The 21,180-nt window shown below is 40.4% G+C and overlaps 1 protein-coding gene across 3 annotated transcripts in view; it reads right to left on the reverse strand.

The window, feature by feature from the left end:
- The window catches only part of SLC44A1 (solute carrier family 44 member 1), a 196,416-nt gene that overhangs the window by 20,580 nt on the left and 154,656 nt on the right, over positions 1–21,180 (reverse strand). Inside the window, exon 16 of one of the 3 annotated variants that reach the window (XR_010148599.1) lies at positions 339–415. The exons of the other annotated variants lie outside the window; for them this stretch is intronic. The gene's annotated coding sequence lies outside the window, so the exon portion shown is untranslated. The remainder of the gene's footprint in view (positions 1–338; positions 416–21,180) is intronic. 3 annotated transcript variants of the gene reach the window in all.

A 21,180-nucleotide genomic window follows, 5' to 3' on the forward strand; every position in this document is an offset into this window, starting at 1 on the left:
GTCTTGCAGCCACATTTGGGCAGGCATTTATATTAGTGCTGTTCTGTGCTACAGCTTTGCAAACTCACATTTTTTTTCTATAACCATATGTCTCTATGCTAACTCTAGCATTCTTCAGCTTATAAGTCTTTTTCTTTTGTGTCTTTTCAAACTTTTGTCACTTGGCTCTATTTTGATTGTCAAGTTCACTGCCAAATTTTGTTCAGTTACAATCTGCCAACATCTTGGCATTTACAGGATGTTACATTAAGAGTAGATGAGTGCAAACAGAGCAAACTACATGCAATGAAGACTGTCCCCAAAAATGTTGTCCCTCTAAGTCAAAGATTAACTTTTACCTAAATTTTTGAGAGTAAGGTCCTTTAGGCTGTTGACTTGGCCAATGAGCAAGAATCCACAGTCTGTTAGGCAATATCTGCTAATAAGAAAGTCACATTTCAGCACGAGTGGCTAAGAGATTCTCTCCTGATTTGGGGGCAGGCCAGTCAGGCACAAGCTGTTTATCTGTGCAACTGGGGCAGCTTAACCCATAGGCCAGTAAAGCCTGGCTTTGGGAATCATTTCGGGGTTGTGGCCCACGTCTAGTGGTGAGCAAATATTGACAGAACTGGGGTCCTCTTGGAACAACAGGGGAGTGGGAAGGGTGGGGGCTAGTTAATGACTGTCAGACTCCATACCCAAAACAGCTCAAAATCGTTACAAAGACATCAAGACAGAAAATCCGTAAGCTAAGAAGCGTGATTTTATTTAATTAACCTGTTCCAGAGGTAAGCCCCATAGGACAACACTGAACAGCATGATCTAATGGCCAATTACTACTGTTGCAGTGTGAACTGAAGGCTGTGAGCTTCCTGGTCTTTTAAAAATTATTTACTTCTAATTATCTTTTTCTTTCTTTCTTTCTTTCTTTTTTTTGAGATAGAGTTTTGCTCTTGTTGCCCAGGCTGGAGTGCAATGGCGCGATCTCGGCTCGCTGCAACCTCCGCTTCCCAGGTTCAAGCGATTCTCCTGCCTCAGCCTCCCGAGTAGCTGGGATTACAGGCATGCACCACTACACCCGACTAATTTTTTGTATTTTTAGTAGAGATGGAGTTTCACCATGGCCAGGCTGGTCTTGAACTCCTGACCTCAGGTGATCCGCCCGCCTCAGCCTCCCAGAGTACTAGGATTACAGGCGTGAGCCACCGCACCCAGCCTATTATCATTATTTTTAGAGACAGAGTCTCATTCTGTTGGCTAGACTGGACTGTAGTGGTACAATCATAGTTCACTGTAGCCTCAAACTGCTGGGCTCAAGCAAAACTCCTGCCTCAGTCCTCTGAGTAGCTGGGACTATAGGCACATGCCACCATACCTGGCTAATTAAATTGTTTTTTTTTTTTTTGTAGGGATGAGATCTTGCTATGTTGCCCAGGCTGGTCTCAAACTCCTGACTACAAATGATCCTCCAGCTTCAGCCTCCTGAGTAGCTGGGATTACAGGTATAAGCCACCATGCCTGGCTGCTTCCTGGCCTTCTGATGGCCCACTGATATCAAGGGCAAGATAGAAAAAGAATGGAAAGGACTAGCATTTATTAAGAATCTGCTGTGTGTTGGGCACTGGTTTCAGGATATAATCACACTTTTCACTCAATCTTCAAGAGAGGGCATTATTAGCTCCTTTTGCCAGGTAAAGAAAGAGAAGTTAAGGAACTTGGCAAGGTGATGGGGTGGGCAAGATCCAAACTCAAGTCCATCAGGTTCCAAATTCCATGCTTTTCCACCAGACCATGATAAGTGCATAAAGACATACATGGTATGGCTGAAGACCAAGCAGGAGGGAGGAGGGTGAAACAAAGGGATTCTTTATCCTTCTTCCATGAGGGAAGGTCCTGATCATGTGTACGACCACAAAGTGAGCATCTTACCCATGTTGTGAAAGGCAACATGGTAATGTATCCATTATCACTTATTATTTTAAAAGCATGCGAAATTATGCAGAAAACAATGAATTGGTTTATTTCATGCCTCAGGTTCTAGGAACCAGTGCTCAGCGTTTGGCCCCAGTAAGGACACCGATGGGATTTTCTGGGGTCTGTGTGAGGGGAATGCTGTGTGTGAGTCCCTGTTAGGACAAGGAGAGGAGGCAGTGCAGCAGCTCACACATAAAAGGCACAGAAATTCAGCTCTGTTAAATATCTACATTAAAACTAAAACCAAAACCTTTTACAGCACACAGGTCAAATGTAATTACCAGAATGCTAAGATACTTTCCAAAGGGACTGGGACTTTTTGTGTTTAATCTGCATGAAATTCTCAATTAATAGATATAATCTTAGGCCTTTTGACTCAGTTTTGACCACTGTCAGATAAATAGGAGGTTCTGTACTTGGTGCATTGATATTCCAGTGGGATAAACAACCTGATAAAAAGCAAATCTTACATTTAAACTATTCTGTGGTTATTCACCACCTACAGGATAAAATCTAACCTTCTTGGCAGGTGGGTGAGACGTGGCCTGACTCCTTGGCCTCATCTCTTATCATTTCCAGCCTCACACTTTATAAGAACATATTATTTGGAGGTTACTGCTTTCCAAGTGCATATGCCGCAAATGCTATTTCACACCTTTATGCCTTAGCACACACCAGTCTCTTTTCTGGGAACTTCAGATCTGGCGATGTCTGTGGAGGATTTGGAAGATCACACTTTTCCCCTAGGCCTCAACTTATTCCTTGACCCACCCCAATGGAATGAATTGTTGCCCCCACCCCCAACTACTGTGACACATTATACACACTTCTATTGCTACACTGACCACACCTATACCCTCTCCATCCCTCAACTGTGAGCCTCCCTGAGAGGAATACTGGCATATAGTAGGTGCTCAGGAAAGTAGAAGAACCAATTTTTCTCTAAGATATCATGGTACTTTTTTTTTTTTTATCTTGCCTTGAGTCTTTGATGTCAGATAAGAATTAGCTGCTTCTTATTTCCATAAAACAATAACAGAGAACAAATTCCCTAGTCAAAAAGTTCAGTAGGCTGGGTGCGGTGGCTCATGCCTGTAATCCCGGCACTTTGGGAGGCCAAGATGGGTGGATCTTTTGAGGTCAGGAGTTCTAGACCAGCCTGGCCAACATGGTGAAACCTCTACTAAAAATATAAAAACTAGCTGGGCATGGTGGTGGGCACCTATAGTCTCAGCTACTCGGGAGGCTGACGTAGGAGAATCGCTTGAACCCGGGAGGTGGAGGTTGCAGCGAGCCGACATCGCGCCACTGCACTTCAACCTGGGCGACAGAGCAAGATACTATCTCAAAAAAAAAAAAAAAAAAAAAAAAAAAAAAAATTCAGTCAATCCTTTCAGAGAATATCCAAAAGTTGATCTTTTTCCAAATGAACGTAAAACGGGAACATTCATTCTAAGAAACATGTAAGATAATCGAAGGACAATATTCTTCAAGTATATATTGTTTCTACCTGAAAGCTAGTGAAAAGAGGATACACATATAAAAGTTAGTGTCCCATATCTGGGGCTTTTGGTATGTTAATTACCACTGTTAGAATGCAAACACTAAATGCCTTTAGTATTGGAGGCCCCATTAGAGAAAACACCTGTGTAGTTTCAGGGGTTGTTAATTGTCACTCTCAACCAGCAGGTGTCGCTAGAGACAAGCACATGTACTATGGCTGCCCTCTCAAGGACGACCACCCCAAAATCCTGCTCCAGCTGGAACTCCTGCCTCCCTCTAAGGTTCCGTCCCTCCGTGGAAACTTCAGCTGGAACAGCATGCGTGTCCATAGTTAGCAAAGTTTATTATACAGCAGAATCCTCTGGACTGGGTTGGGGTTTGTTAAAATGCAGATTTCTGTCTGCCGGCTGCAGAGATTCTGATTCAGCAGGTAGAAGTGAGACCCTGAGTAATTTCTGTTTTAAACGCTGCCTTTTTTACCTTCCTTGCACCCCCTATTGTGATGCCTTTTGAGAAACACTGATTTCTCAAAACTGTGGGCTTTGAGAAATCTTTGAACTGTGGGCTGTTCAAAATCATCTACTCAGGAACAATCAGGCTGCCAAAGGATTCATTTGTTGATTCACTCAATAAACCTCTATTGTGCCCTTAATAACTCCCCAGTTACCCTTGGCTACCTTCACAAAGTTGTGCAGCTCATCCTCCTATCTCAGGCTTGGGATCAACCATAGAACCCAGTAAAGTCTTGACCTTTCCTTTCTTATGTTTGATGGGTGAGTATCCCACCAAAGAACCTGGCTTCCACTCTGAGAGGAAAAAAAAATCTCCTTTTCTCATCAAGAGCATTCATATATTTACAGAAACTCTGCCAATAAATAGATACCTAATGGTTATTTATGGGACATAAACATTCCAAAGTGGTGAAAATGCATCTTATTCCTATGGTTTTTTTTTTCTTTTTTGTTCTAGCAGGGTCTCGCCATGTTGCCCAGGCTGGAGTGCAGTGGCTATTCACAGGTGTGTTCATCACGTACTACAGCCTAGAACTCCTGGGCTCAAGAGATCTTCCTGCCTTAGCCTTTTGAGTAGCTGGCACTACAGTTGTGCACCACGGTGCCCAGACTACTATGATTTTAAACACAGATAAAAATAATAAATCTATTACTATCTAAAAATTAAAATGCTGCTATGTTTTACGGCAATATTAACTTTGTAAATCCAAGATAAATAAAAATTCTAGTCGTAAAAAAAGGGATAAATTAGATTGCTACAAATAAATTACAACAAAAATTTCATTAGAAACTTAAAATTGCTATAACATGTTTACCCAGGGGGTGCTGAGGGAGCATGCATTCTTAGGAACTTTAATGAAAATCATGGATCCAAATGCAGACTACAGCTAAAAAACACTAACTGTCGGCTGGGCGTGGTGGCTCACGCCTATAATCTCAGCACTTTGGGAGGCCGAGGCGGGCGGATCACGAGATCAGGAGATAGAGACCATCCTGGCTAACACAGTGAAACCCCATCTCTACTACAAAAAGTTAGCCAGGCATGGTGGGTGTGCCTGTAATCCCAGCTACTTGGGAGGCTGAGGCAGGAGAATTGCTCGAACCCGGGAGGCAGAGGTTGCCGTGAGCCAAGATCGTGCCACTGCACTCCAGCCTGGGTGACAGAGCAAGACTCTGTCTCAAAAAAACAAAAATACAAAAAAAAAAACCCAAACACTAACTGTCCAGGGAAAGCTTAGCATGCCCTGAGTCCATCTATTTTTTTTTTTTTTAACTTTCTGACTCTTAGAAAAATTTTTGCACTAGAATAGACTTTAAAGGTCATTGAATTAGCCTTTCACTCTGTGCTCAATACTGCTTTACAACATCCCAGCTGCAAAAGTACCACCCAGCCTCTACACACATTCCTTCGTAGTCAGGGGGATCACGTCTTCTCCTGGGGTTAAGTCCATCTTGGTAGTGTTCCAGTTTTTAGGAAGTCTTCCTCACATTCTGTCTGATAGGCAGGAAAAGCCAGTGACTCCACTAGGTGGCCTTTCCCCTCCTAGGACTTAGCACAGTGCCTGGATTAGGACTGCATCTCAGCTGCATTTAACAGAAACCTATTATAGTGGCTTAAACAAGAAAGGGATTCATTCTTCTCACGTAACAGTAAGCCCAGAAGACAGCAAGCCCAACTGTGGAGAAATCAGGCAAGAATGCTTTCTGGGAACCAGGCTCCTTCTATCTTTTGGTTCTGCCATCTTTGGTCTGTGGTTCTGTTGGTGTTTGTAATATGTCTTTTGTTCTTTCGAGTAGGATCACATCTGCATTCCAGACAGGCCAGAGAAGGGGAAAACCAGGAAGATGGGTGGCACCTATATCGGGAAGGCGAAATTTTCTTGGAAATTGCCAGTATTCTTCAGCTTATATCTCATTGGGCAGAACTATGTCATACGGCCACTTCAAGCTTCAGGGAAGTATGGAAAGGTGAGTATTTTAGTAAGGCATTTTGCTAACCAGAATGATATCTGGGTTATATTCATGAAAAAGATGGGCAGAAGAGCAATAGCAGGGCAATCAGCACTCACTGCCACAGCCTGATAGTAATAGGTGATTAACATATGTTAACTGACTGATGAAACAGAAGTCTTTTTCCAACCATTAGAACCCTTTAGGGGCTCAGGACATGACTATAGACACCATTTCTTCTACAACATCCCTTTAGATATTTGAATATAGTAATCATTGCTTTTCCCTTTCTCTACCCCAAGATGTCTCTTTTCCCAGTAGATATCTTCTCTAGGCTTGTCTCTGAAAACACTCTCATTCGTTTATATTCCAGGTGTGGATTGACCTATAAAAAGTAATGCAGAGTAGGCAGGGCGCGGTGACTCATGCCTGTAATCCTAGCACTTTGGGAGGCTGAGGCGGGTGGATCATCTGAGGTCAGGAGTTTGAGATCAGCCTGGCCAACATGGTGAAAACCCGTCTCTACTAAAAATACAAAAAAATTAGCCGGGCGTGGTGGCAGGTGTCTGTAATCCCAGCTACTCGGGAGGCTGAGGCAGGAGAATCGCTAGAACCCAGGGGGCAGAGGTTGCAGTGAGCTGAGATGGTGCCACTGCACTCCAGCCTGGGTGACAGAGTGAGACTCCATCTCAAAAAAAAAAAAAAAAAAAAAAAAGGAATGCAGTCATTTCCTTTCTCCTGCTGTATATCACGTGGTCGCTATTATCAAATAGCTACCACAAAAGCACATATTGTGCCCAGACCTTGGTTTCCAAATACCAGTTTCCATTAAAAGGAACCAGGGCTTTGAAGACTTGGCTGATTACAGAGTTGAGACCAGGAAAGCATAAGATGAGCTTGGAACATCTGGTTGCGTCAGTGAACAAGGAAGTACTCAAAGAATGATGGGGACAGATCAAAAGTACAGGAGCCAGCTTGAATGGGCTCCTATTGGCTAAATCTGAGACAATGTGGGCATAAAAATAAATGAAGATAACAGAAAAAAGTAACAATCTGGGATTTGATATTTATTTATTTGATGAATAATCAATATTTATTCAACAAATAAATATGTATTTGATGACTAATTAAAACTTTATTTGACATATATATTATTTGATGAATAAATATTTATTTGATGAAAAACTAAGTGGGTGAGAAGAGATTTTCCTTACAGTAGAACACCAGCTAATAAATATAGGAAGAATGATGAAATTAGAAAATCATCATTATATGAAAACACCAGTAATAGCTGTTTCAGAGAAGAATGTGAATAGATAATGTGAAAAGTTGATGAGAAATAGGACTTTTACATAGTCTCAAAATATGTCTCCACAAGATACTTATTAATTACAAAGGGAGAAACAGTACATTTACATTGGAGAGACCAGGAAGATCCACCTTAGCCAAATGATCAAAGTTAGCACACAGTAATGGGACAAATGAGATCATGTGCCTCCTGATATGATGCACTGAGAAGGACACAGTTATGCCTTCTGTGGTATTCCTGCCAATAAAGGCATACCTTGGATCTAATCATGAGGAAGCTTTAGACAAACCGAAATTGAAGGTCATTCTAGAAAATAAATGGCCTGACTCTTCAAATACATCAAGGTCATGAATGACAACAAAAGACTGTGCAATTGCTCCAAGATAAAAGAGATTAAAGAGACATGAAAATGAAATGCAATGTGTGATCCTAGATTGGATTGTTGACCAGAAAAAACAAAAGCTTTTTTCCATAAAGAACATTAGTGGGACAACTGTTAAAATTTAAAGAAGGTCTGTAAAATGCACACACACACACACACACACACACATACACAGAGAGAGACCAAGAGAGATGGAGACAGAGAGAAATGGAGACAGAGCAAGAGAGAGGGAGGGAGAGGTAGGAAAAGGGAAGCAGGGGAAGGGGAAGGAGAAGGGAAGAAGGATAGAGGAGTGGAAGTGAGGAGAAAAAGCAAATGCATTAAAATACTAACATTTAGGGAATGTAGATGAAGGGTATATATAAAAATTCTTTGAACTATTCTTCTAACTTTTCTGTATGTCTTTATTTTTATTCTGGTAAAATATATATAACATAAAATTTACCATTTTAACCATTTTAAAGTGTACAATTCAGTGGTATTTAGTTCATCCACAAAGTTTTGCACCCATCACCACTATACAGTTCCAGAATATTTTCATTACCCAAAAAGGAAACCGTATTTCCAATAAGCAGTAATTCCCCATTTCCCCAGTGCCTGATAACCATGAATATGCTTTCTGTCTCTATGGATTTTGCCTATTTTAGATATTTCATATACATGGAATCATACAATATGTGGCCTTTTGTGTCTGGCTTTTTCCCCTTAGCATCATGTTTTCAAGGTTCATCCATGTTGTTGCATGTATCAGTACCTCATTTCTTTTTACAGCTGAGTAGTATTTTGTTGTATGGATATACAACATTTTGCTTATCATTCATCAGCTGATGGACATTAGTTATTTCTACTTTTTGGTTATCATGAATAATGCTACTATGAACATTTGTGAGCAAGTTTTTCTTTGAACACCTGTTTTCAATCATTTGGGGTATATACCTGCATCCCATGGTAATTCTATGTTTAACTTATCGAGAAACTGCCAAACTGTTTTCCAAGTGGTGGCACCATTTTACATTCTCACCAGCAATGTATGAGTGTTCTTGTCAACACTTCTTATTGTCTATTTGTTTGAGTATAGTCATTCTAGTGGGTTTGAAGTGGTATCTCCTTGTGGTTTTGATTTGCAATTCCCTAATGACATTGAGCATCTCTTTATGTGCTTCATGGCCATTTTTAAACTTCTTTGAAGAAATAGCTCTTCAAGTCCTTTGCTCATTATGGGTTATTTTTTTGTTGTTAAGTAGTAAGAGTTGTTCACATATTCTGGACAGTAGACCTTTATCAGGTACGTGATTTGCAAATATTTTCTCTCATTTTGTGGGTTGTCTTTTTGTACTTTTGATTATGTCCCTTGAGGCAAAAATTTTTCAATTTTGATGAAGTCCAATTTATCTATTTTTCTTTCATTGCTTGTGTTTTTGGTTTCATAGCCAAGAAACCATGGCCCAATCCAAGGTCATGAAGATTTACTCCTATGAGTTCTTCTAAGAGGTTTAGGGTGTTAGCTCTTATATTTAGGTCCATTTTGAGGTAATTTACTTGTTATTTTGATAACATTTTGAGTCAATTTCCTTGTTATTTATTTCTAATTTCATTCTATTTTGACCTAGAATATACTTTATATGATTGAAATCTTTTAAAATTTACTGTGATTTGTTTTGTGGCCTAACACGGTTTAGCCTTGAGAATGATCCATGTGCACTTCAGAAGAATAGTGTTGAATAAAGTGCTCTACAGATGTCTATTATGTCTAGTTGGTGTATGATGCTCTTCAAGTCTTCTATTTTCTTCTTGATCTTCTGTCTAGTTATTCTATCCATTTTGAAAATGAAATATTGAAGTCTCAACTATTATTGTTGATTTATCTATTTCTCCATTTAATTCTGTTAGTTTCTGTTTCATGTACTGTGGATTCTCTTATTAGATGCACATATGCTTATTTTTTATTTTGTCACCAAGGCTGGAGTGCAGTGGCGTGATCATAGCTCACTGCAACCTCGACCTCCTGGGCTCAAGGGATCTTCCCACCTTAGCCTCCTTAGTAGCTAGAACTACCAGCACACGCCACTACACCCGACTAATTTTAAAACTTTTTGTAGAGACAGGGTCTTGTTTTGTTGCTGAGGCTGGTCTCGAACACCTGGGCTCAAGTGACCCTCCCACTTTGGCCTCCCAAAGTGTTGGGATTACAAGGGTGAGCTACTGCACCTGGCCCACATATGTTTATAATTGCTATATGTTATTGATGCATTGTTCCTTTTATGACTATAAAATGTCCTCTCTAGTAACAATTTTTGTCTTACTGGCTGTTTTGTCTGATATTTCTATAGCTACTCCAGTTCTCTTTTGATGACTATTTGCATGGAATATCTTTTTCCATCTTTTCACTTTCATCCTATTTGTGTCTTTGGACGTAAATTGAGTCTCTTGCAGATATTATATAGTTGGAGTCTGTTTTTTAATCTATGCCACTAACTCTGCCTTTTAACTGAAGAGTTTAATCCATTTACATTTTAAAAAACTGGTAAGTAAGGCCTTGCTTCTGCCATTTTGTTGTTTATTTCCTTTATATCATATCTGTGTCTTCTCTTATGTTTAATTGATTTTTCTAGTGTATTATTTTGATTCTCATTTCCTTTTATGAATGTATATTTTTAGTTATTTTGTTAATGTTACCTTGGGGGTTATAATTAACATCCTAAATTTATAATAATTTAGTTTGAATTAATACCAATTTAGCTTAAATAATGTACAAACACCGTGTTCCTATGTAGCTCCACCTTCTCCCTTTATGTTGTTATTGTCATACATTATATCTTTATACATTGTGTGTTCATTCAGATACATTTATAATTATTGTTTTATGCATTTGCCTTTTAAATCATATAGAAAAAAAAGTGAGTGACAGGCCGGGTGCGGTGGCTCACGCCTGTAATCCCAGCACTTTGGGAAGCCGAGGTGGGTGGATCACCTGAGGTCAGGAGTTCGAGACCAGCCTGGGCAACATGGTAAAACTCTGTCTCTACTAAAAAAGACAAAAATTAGCCAGATGTGGTGGCATGCACCTGTAGTCCCAGCTACTCAGGAGGCTGAGGCAGGAGAATCACTTGAACCCAGGAGGTGGAGGTTGCAGTGAGCTGAGATCATGCCACTACACTCAGCCTGAGCAACAGAGCAAGACTCTGTCTCAAATACAACAACAACAACAACAACAACAACGAGTGACAAACAAAAAATACAATAATACTAGCTTTTATGTTTACCTATGTAGTTTCCTTACTGATGTTTTTATTTTTTATTTTTTTGTATAGCTAGAGTTACTTGTGTTCTTTCATTTCTTCCTGAATAATTTCCCTTAGCATTTCTCATAGGGCAGGTCTACTAGAAGCAAACTTCCTCAACTTTTGTTTGTATGAGAATGTCTTGATTTCTTTCAGTTTTTTGTTTTTATTTTATTTTATTTTTTGAGACGGAATCTCAGTCTGTCGCCCAGGCTAGAGTGCAGTGGCGAGATCTCGGCTCACAGCAGCCTCCGCCTCCCAGGTTCAAGCAATTCTCCTGCCTCAGCTGGGATTACAGGCGCCTACCGCTACGCCAGATAATTTTTGTATCTTTAGTATAGACAGGGTTTCACCATGTTGGTCAGGCTGGTCTCCAACTCCTGACCTCAGGTGATCCACCTGCCTCGGCCTCTCAAAGTGCTGGGATTACAGGTGTGAGCCACCGTGCCTGGCCTTGTTTTTATTTTTTGAGACAGAGTCTTGGTCTGTTGTCCAGGCTGGAGTGCAGTGGCATGATCTCAGCTCACTGTAACCTCCACCTCCCAGGTTCAAGTGATTCTCCTGCTTCAGCCTCCCAAGTAGCTGGGATTACAGACATGTGCCATCACGCCTAGCTAATTTTTGTATTTTTAGTATAGACAAGGCTTCCTCATGTTGGCCAGGCTAGTCTTGAACTCCTGACCTCAGGTGATCTGCCTGCCTCAGCCTCCCAAAGTGCTGAGATTACAGTGGGATTACAGGTGTGAGCCACTGTGCCTGGCCTTCTTTCAGTTTTGGTGGAGAATTTTATTGAATACAGGATTCTTGATTAACAATTGTTTTTCTTTCAGGGTTACTATACATCATCCCTCATTCTGATAAATCAGGGAATAATCTTATTAAGGATCACTTATATGTAGTGAGCTGCTTCCCTCTTGCTGCACTCAATATTTTCTATGTTTCTTTGTCAACAATTTGGTTATAATCTGTTTGAGTGTGGATCTCTTTAGGTTTATTTTATGTGGAGTTTGTCGAGCTTCTTAGATGTGCATTCATGTCTTTATCACTTTTGAGAAGTTTTCAACCATTATTTCTTCAAGTATTTTTTTCTTTATAGCCCAGACCTTATAAGACAATATTTCTTCAAATATTCTTTCTGCTCCTTTCTTTCTCTCTTCTCTTTCTGGGACTCCCATTCTGTGTATGTTGGTATGCTTGAGGGTATCCCACAGGTCTCCTAGGCTCTGTTCAGTTTTCTTCACTCTTTTCTTTTTCTGCTCCTTAGACTGAATAATCTCAGTTGATGTATCTTCAAATTTGGTGATTCTTTCTTCTGCCTGCTCAAATCTGCTACTGAACCCCTCTTAGTGAATTTTTGATATCAGTTATTTTCAACTCCAGGTTTTCTATTTGGTTCCCTTTTTTATCATTTCTATATTTTTATTGATGTCTTCTATTAGGTAAAACATTGTTCTCTTGATTTTCTTTAGTTCTTTGTCCTTCACTTTCTTTATGTCTTTGAGCATATTTAAGACAGTTGATTGAAAGTCTCTGTTTAGTAAGTCAAATATCTGGGCTTCTTCAAAGACAGTTTCTTTTTAAAAAAATTTTTTTTAAAGAGATGAAGTCTTGCTCTGTCACCCGGGCTGGAGTGCAGTGGCTCAATCTCAGCTCACTGCGGCCTTGAACTCCTGGGCTCAAGGAAGCCTCCCACCTCAGCCTCCTGAGTAGGTGGGACTACAGATGCACGCCACCATGTTCGGCTACTTTTTCTATTTTTTGGTAGACATGGGGTCTCACTATGTTGCCCAGGCTGGTCTTGAACTCCTGGCCTCAAGGAATCCTCCTGCCTCAGCCTCCCAAGGTATTGAGATTATAGGTGTGAGCCACCACGTCTGGCCAGTTTCTGTTAATTTCTACTGTTAATAGGCTGTACTTTCCTATTTCTTTGTGTACCTTGTAATTTCTTGTTGTTGAAAACTGGACATTTTGCATATTATAATGTGGCAACTCTGGAAATCAGATTCTTCCTCCTCCCTAGGGTTTGTTGTTGCTGGCTTATTGTGGGTTATAGTTGTTTATTTGTTTAATGACTTTTCTGAACAATTTCTTGTAGAGACTGTATTCTTTGGTGTGTGTGTGTGGTCACTGAAGTCTCTGTTTTGTTAGTTTATGGTCAGCTAGTGATTTGACAGAGTTTTCCTTAAATACCTGGAGCCACACAAAAAAAGAGATCACCTTCCAGTCTTTGCACATTCATTCTTTATGGGGGCACTGCTTAACACTTAGCAAGACTGTTTACAACTCTGCTGTAGCCTTTACTTCCTGCTTGCATCGAAAGGTTAGCCAGAAGCGAACGTTTGCGGTCTTCTCAGATCCTTCCTGTGTCAAGCCCTGGGCATGTGTGTGGCCTTGGACATTTCCTAGTATATGCAGGAGCTTTTGAAAGCTGTTATTCCTCCATGTATGTCCTTTTCTAGCCTCTTCTTTCCCAGGCTTCCATCTGTCTGCTGTTTGCCGCATCTGTTATTCTTCTCCACAGGTTGCTGCAGCTAGTATATAAGCCTTTAAGTGCTATTGACAAATGTCACTTGGGAGATCACTTCAACCCTAAGAAGCTTCTGAGGCATGTGACACAAAGATAAACCCCTGAGTTGATCATTCAGGGAGCCACAAGACAATTCAAAACACACAACCACAATTTTTTTTTTGAGAACAAGGTCTAACCACACATTGCTTACTTGGGCATTGGCAAGCCACATCAGAAACATGAGCCACCACTTTCACAGATGCTGCTAAGCTGGTGAGTGGAGATGGTATGCAAATAAGTTAACATGCCTCAATGCTCTTACTGAAATGTCTTTATTTAGCATTTGCCTAGGTGTGTAAGTTCTTTATTAGATTCTAGAATTTGGTAAAAATTGATTGGACAGTTTTTGCCAATTTGATCATTGTTTTTGTGGAATGATGGAGTTTTGGAATTTCCTGCTCTGCCATTTCAATCATATCATCCCACCATTAGCTTTTTTTTTTTTTTTTTTTTAAATGGAGTCTTGCTCTGTCGCCCAGGCTGGAGTGCAGTGGCACAATCTCGGCTCACTGCGACCTCCGCCTCCCCGATTCAAGAGATTCTCCTGCCTCAGCCTCCCGAGTAGCTGGGATTGCAGGTGCCCGCCATCACACCCAGCTAATTTTTTGTATTTTTAGTAGAGATGGAGTTTCACCATGTTGCCCAGGCTGGTTTCGAACTCCTCACCTCAAGTGATCCACCCACCTTGGCCTCCCAAAGTCCTAGGATTACAGATGTGAGCCACCGCGCCTAGCCACCATTAGCTTTTATACATAAAACTAGCATGGAGACTCTAGCTTGTTCTGTTCACTTTTATATTCTTGGCTTCTAACACATAGTAGGTACTCATTAAATATCTGTTAGCTAATGAATGAGTGAAATGAAAAAATTATCATTGTCTTACACAATCCCTATAAAACATGACTATTCCCATTTTACAAAGGAAGATCCTGAGCCTCAAAAAGGTTTTGTGGCTTTCGCAGGTTACCCAGCTTCTACAGCAAGAGGCAGAGACAGATTCAAATCTATATCCATAGTGCCAAACCTTTGTTCTCTTCCTTATACGATGCTGTCTCCTTTAGGCATCAGAAAATAAGGAGATAACAACTCTGTTGTATTTAACTGCTTTCGAAGCATATTCCTATCCCCTAAGTTCATTTATTTATCATCGTAGTCCTACAGCACAGGCTGAGCATATAACATTTTATAGTCAAGAAAACAGGCAGAGAGGACAAACAACCCATGATTGGACTGGAGGCACTAGCAATAAATTCAAATACTCCAAATCCTACGTCAGTGCTTTTTCTGTTATTTTATCTTGTCTCTTTATGAAAGTAAATACGGCTTCATCTTAAAGTGGTTCTTTCCAGGTGAAAAGTAAATTATTTTCCAATGCAGCATTGCATGCAAACCAGGACCTGGAGATTCACGCTTCACTCCTGTCTTTCTTTCACTTGGCCCCTTACACCAACCAATCATCCGTTTTTGATGATTCTATCCCTCCATTAGCTTTTAAATATATCCCTTTCTCTCCATTCTTTTTTTTTTTTTTTTTTTTTTTTTGAGATGAGTCCTGCTCTGTCACCCAGGCTGGAGTGCAGTGGCACAATCTTAGCTCACTGCAACCTCCGCCTCCCAGGTTCAAGCGATTCTCCTGCCTTTTCTCTCCATTCTTATTGCTAGTGCCCTAGTTGGAATTCTCATTCTGAATCACATGGTATATTACAATGGTCTCTTCACTTTGTTTTCCTGGCCCAGAAGCAACTCACCCCATGCCATACTCCCCACTGTTGTCAGGGTAATTTTTCCCCTGAAAGGCAAATATCTCCAAACATTCCTTTGGTTAAAATCTTTTAGCAAGTCCTCATTTTCTGCAGCATAAAATCAAGACCTTTAGGGTGGCCTGCAAGACCCTCGAGATCTGATCCCTACTGACCGCTCCAATTTCATGTCCCCACACCTACACTTCAGTACAGATTCACAGACACATCATCATTTCTTCACACACGCTATTCCTCCTTGGAACACTCTCTACTTCCCTTTCCCCAAAGGCTTATTTACTTATTACAGCCCCACCTCCCTGCCCCTCCCACCTTCAGGTGCGTCTCCCTGCTACTCCTGAGTTAACTCTGTTAGAGTGGCTGGCACACTAGATTACAATCATCTGCTTACTCCTTTGCTTCCTAAATAGGGTGTGAGTTTTCAGAGGGCAGAGGCTGGGTCTCTTATTCTGGTATTCTTAGCTAATATAGAACTCAGTGAATGTATCCGAAATAAATGAAGACTTATCTTTCTGTTTTATTTACACCCAAGAACCATGTCGTGTAACTCATAGTAGAAACCGATCTAAATAAGGTATGAGGTAACAACTTCAGTGAAAGCATCAGGAAATTACATGCTGGGACTTCCCCAGCTTAGCATCCCCAAATCCCAATTTAAGAGCCATATGTGGGTTATTTTTGCTTCCACAGTAAACTGAAGAATGCATAAACCTTCTTCTACCAGAGAATAAAATTCTATCGATCTTTGTGTTTTCCTTTCCTATCAGGTTGCTAAGAAAGCTGAAAGAATTTAAGGCTTCAATGCACTGTGACCATATTAGTCCTAGAGTCTAGCATATTTGTTTCTTCCTGTTTATGTCTTTGCTTTTATATTTTTAGTTTAATAATCTTTTCGGGCTGGGCATGGTGGCTCACACCTGTAATCTCAGCACTTTGGGAGTCTGAGTTGGGAAGATTGCTTGAATCCAGGAGTTGGAGACCAGCCTGGGCAACAAAGTGAGACCCTGCCTTTCCAAAAAAAAAAAAAAAAAAAAAAAAAAAAAAATGCTGGGTGTGAAGATGCATGCCTGTAGTCTCAGCTATTCTAGAGGCTGAGGTAGGAGGATCGCTTGAGCTATGGAGTGTGAGGCTGCAGTGAGCTATGATGGGATCACTGCACTCCAGCCTGGGGTTAAAAAAAATCTTTTTATATATATGCCTTTTTGGAAAACAAAAGCAAAATAAATATATAAACAGACACTAAAAACATATTGCATGTTATTTCTTGTTAGCATAGAAGCACACCAATGGTTAGCGTGACAATGTAGAAGAGTAGAGTTGGAGTCATTGAGAGAAGGTTTGTCTGCAACTACCCAAGCGACACACGCCTTTGTTATGTGGGGAGCTGAAAACCAGAAATCATTATCAGGGAGTGGAAAACATTTTTTGCTGGCACAGATAAATATTTTCAGGACCTCTAACTCTAATGGACTCCTTCCTATCACTACAGAGATTTTACAACAGTTAGCATGGAACAGAAAAGGTAAATATTTCCAATATTCAATGAAGTAGAGAATCAGAGCTTAGATGAATTTGACCATCTGGCAAAAGCCCCTATCTCTAAAGGAAGAGATGGCACACGTCATCCTGAGTATAGGCCTTAATGATTTATTTTCCCTTTCCCTCCAATTTCATTAGTCACCAAGCCTGTTGGATTTCCCGCTGGAATCCTGCTCTTTTCCAGTCTTCCTCTTAGGCCCCGGCTCAGGCTTCCTTCCTCCCAAGTCTTTCTCTTCTAGATTTCCACTCTCAACGCAGTCTCCATATGGCTAGATTGCTCCTCTGCTTACAACCTGTCACAGGCTCCCCACAACTCACACTTTAGGTCTGAACACACATGTAAGAGTCCTGTATCCTCTCCAGGGTCACCTCTTGGTGCAAACGCACATCTTCTTTGCTCTGGACATCCTGAATGACTTGTGTTCCTCATGTTGCTATATGAGTGCCAAAGTGCTTCTATTCTGGGTAGAATCACCCTCCCACCCCTTCATCATCTGGCTAATCCCTGCTTATCCTTCAAGACTCAGCTGAGACAGTTTCTCCTAATGACCTCAACACCTTCCTGTGTGCTCCAAAGCACTCTCTACTATCACTGCTCTCTGCGTCCCTCATTAGGCTGTGAGCTACTTAAGATCAGGGAGTATTTAGAACTGAGCTCCCAGAATATAACTCTGGCTGACCAGAAGAGGTCTCAGGAAATGCTTGTTGAATGAAAGTGGATACATTTAGCACGCTGCTGTGAGCATGCTTAGGAAATGCATCTGAAATGGGCCTCGCACATCACAATTTCCAGGAAATGTGAGATGTGCATCTCCCTAATCCCCACCTATCATTTCCATCATCCTATTATTTCAAGTCTATCATTTCTATTATTTCTTCTAATCTTTCTAATTTTATCAGATCCTCTCCACTCCTCCTCCTGACCTTTCCCTGGTCTAATAATAATAAAAAAATCCTAAATCCATTTAGATTTGACTTAGATTTGTTTTCAAATTGAAAGCCCATTGTCCTAAATTACAATTTATTAAATGGACTCTTTCCTTCCTTATTCATTTTAGGTATATTCTATTTTAAGTATAATCCCTTATAAATAATACGATTTGTTTTGGAAACTTTCTCTTCTATTCCACTGGCCTATTATCACACTGGTTTAGTTACTATCATTTTATTATCTTACCCAGCTATTTGTGTTTAATATAATTTTTTCCTGTTAAAAACTATAGAGGAATATTTTAAATATACAAATAAGCAAAGGAAAAGCTAAAATTACTCATAGTCCCACAAAACAGAGATAACCATAATCATCATTTTTATGTAAATAGATGGCTTTCACAGCTGGCTTTCACTTAACCATTTTGCCAAATAAACCGATCTTTTCCAAGCGTCTGTAGAATGTACTGGCTGATGACTGTCGTATGCTGAATGTTCCTGGAGAGGGGCTTCCACTCAGAGGCCTGTGTTCCATGTTCTCATTCTCAGCATCAGGAGGTTGTGCTAACAAGGGTCAGGTGTGTATATTTCAACATGTTATGCCAGGTGTAGTGGTTACACTACTGCCAGGATTATTTAAATATTACGTATATTGATAAAAACAATGAATATGAAAAGAGTAGTTTCTATAAAAATTAACCCTTTGAAAAGTTGAATACCTTGCAAAGGTTCAATAAAGGTAAGTGCTAAAACTACTACTCTCAAGTTATGTGTAGGTGAGAAATACAAACATTGCAAAGAAATTATAAAAACTATAAAAAACCTGGGAACCTATATTCAGTGGACTTTGTAAGCATTTCTAAATTTTTTAATCCATTTTAATAAATCAATATTTCATATTATTGCACTTTCGGGAGGTTACATTATTGGTGTCTTTAATGTCAAAGACAGTAGACAACTTCAGAAGAGTCAGGAGTCAGAAAGAAGAATATACCTATGTCAACAATTGGCCAATAAACATTGACATGTTGTAGTTTAAAACAATTTTCTTTTTCTTTTTCTTTTTTTTTTTTTTGAGATGGCGTCTCGCTCTGTCACCAGGCTGGAGTGCAGTGGCACAATCTCGGCTCACTGCAACCTCCACCTCGCTGGTTCAAGCGATTCTCCTGCCTCAGCCTCCGGAGTAGCTGGGACTACAGGCATGCGCCACCACACTCAGCTAATTTTTGTATTTTTAGTAGAGACGGGGTTTCACCATGTTGGCCAGGACGGCCTCGATCTTTTGATCTGGTGATCCACCTGCCTCAGCCTCCCAAAGTGCTGGGATTACAGGCACGAGACACCGCGCCCAGCCTTCTTTTTCTTTTGAGACGGAGTTTCACTCTTGCTGCCCGGGCTGCAGTGCAATGGCACGATCTCGGCTCACCGCAACGTATGCCTCCCGGGTTCAAGCAATTCTCCTGCCTCAGCCTCCTGAGTAGCTGGGATTACAGGCAGGTGACACCGTGCCTGGTTAATTCTGCATTTTTGGTAGAGACGGGGTTTCTCCATGTTGGTCAGGCTGGTCTCAAACACCTTACCTCAGGTGATCCACCCATGTCGGCCACCCAAAATGCTGGGATTACAGGCATGAGCCACTGCACCTGGCCAAAAATTTTCATTTTCAATGATTCTCCTCCTTAACCCAGTTTTTCAATTAACCAGTTAACTACCAGTGCCTACAGGACTGAGAGAGCACCTACTATATTTTAAGATGTCTAAGAAAATTTATTTCATATAAATGAGATCATGCATTGCTTGAGCCCCTGCTTTCTTCACTAACTATATTATAAACATTAATCCAATGTATTAAATATTATTTACATCATTGTGAATGCCTGCCCAGTCCTTCCTATTGAACTTTTATTTATGCTTTTAAAAATTTAACATTAAATATGTACCTTTCTTGATTTCCTCTTTGACAGGACTAACAGGAAGCTTGGAATTTAGTCATATGCCTAGCCTGGGATTCTTACATAGCTAATCTCCTTTTCTCAATTTTTTTCAATTTGCTTATTACACAACTTGTGTGTGTGTGTGTTAAAATTGTTTTATTTTGTTGTAAGCGGTGAGAATCCTTTCTGGAAGATGGAGTGAGTAGACCAACCTTAAATACCTAATAGCCTGTCTCCCAATGTGAGGTTACAGGATGCAACCTGAGATTGACTGAAAGCCGCTTTGTTTTGCCTTGAAGGCAGTTCCTTACTGTTGCCTCTCTAGTCTGACAGTCCTGGCCAGGGAGCTTGTAAGTACCTAGAGTGCTTTAAGTTTTCTATTGAAATTGCTGATAAGCCCATGAAATGGTCTAATAGCTTAGCTTTACTTTTTCTGGAATCCTAAATTTAACCTAGGTGAATCTGCTAAAATTATTTTTCTTGGAATTGGGACAGTAAATGAGGCACATCAAATTAAAAGCATAAAGCATTTCTTATTTTCACTACTACTTGCCACAAGTGAAAAAACAATGTGTAGAGCAAGCTTGTCCAACCCACGGCCCGCGAGACGCATGCGGCCCAGGACGGCTTTGAATGCAGCCTGACACAAATTCGTAAACTTTTTAAAAAGATTTTTTGTGTGTGCGATTTTTTTTTCTTAGCTTATCAGCTATGGTTAGTGTCCGCGTATTTTATGTGCGGCCCAAGACAATTCTTCCTCTTCCAGTGTGGCCCAGGAAAGCCAAAAGATTGGACACCCCTGGTGGAGGCAGAAACTCACTGGGTTAGTTCCACAGCATCTGATCAAAGATATGAGGCCAAAGAGCCTCTCGAGGTACTGGCTTCTTTCTGAACCCTTCAACATGTGTAAGAGTTTTGAGCTGTACAGCTATTTAAAGCAGCTAAAATTTTAATCACTACTTACATATTAAGATAGGGTGTGTAAGTTTTGTGCCTCCTGAAAGAATCCTCTAGATTTGTCTTTATTTCCTTCAATTTGAGGTTAAATACAGAGTACGCTTTCCATAGTCAAACAGAAAGAAAAGACTTTCAGGTACCTTTCAGATGTGAGGCTTTTCACAGGCTCTTTAATCATTAGGCGGTCTATATAATAGAAATTACGTAAATCTGCATCAGAACCACTCGAAAAAAGAACAGTCCAGATTGGTTAATATTCTACAGAATCTCAAATTCCTCCAGTGTTTAAGACTCCTCACGATTATTCTGTAACAACTCTTTTTGGCAGGATGGTGTAAACAACCAGGACTATCATCAGCTCACATTTGCTAATAAAAGGCAGTTTACAGTGCAGCCTCTCAAGAAAAATCCAAAATGACAAAACAAATTAGGAGAGGTTTACGGTATTCCAAAAGGTCTTCCACTTAAGAAGAACATCCCTTCCTTCGTCCCTAACATTACCTAAAATTATTGGTTTTTAAAAAGCTTGATTTTTCTAAACTTTAAATGGGGCACAGCTACTGCCTAAATGATGGCACACCACACAGTTTCACAAACGCAC

The sequence above is a fragment of the Pan troglodytes genome, chromosome 11, assembly GCF_028858775.2.
Source record: "Pan troglodytes isolate AG18354 chromosome 11, NHGRI_mPanTro3-v2.0_pri, whole genome shotgun sequence".
Lineage (NCBI taxonomy): Eukaryota > Metazoa > Chordata > Mammalia > Primates > Hominidae > Pan > Pan troglodytes.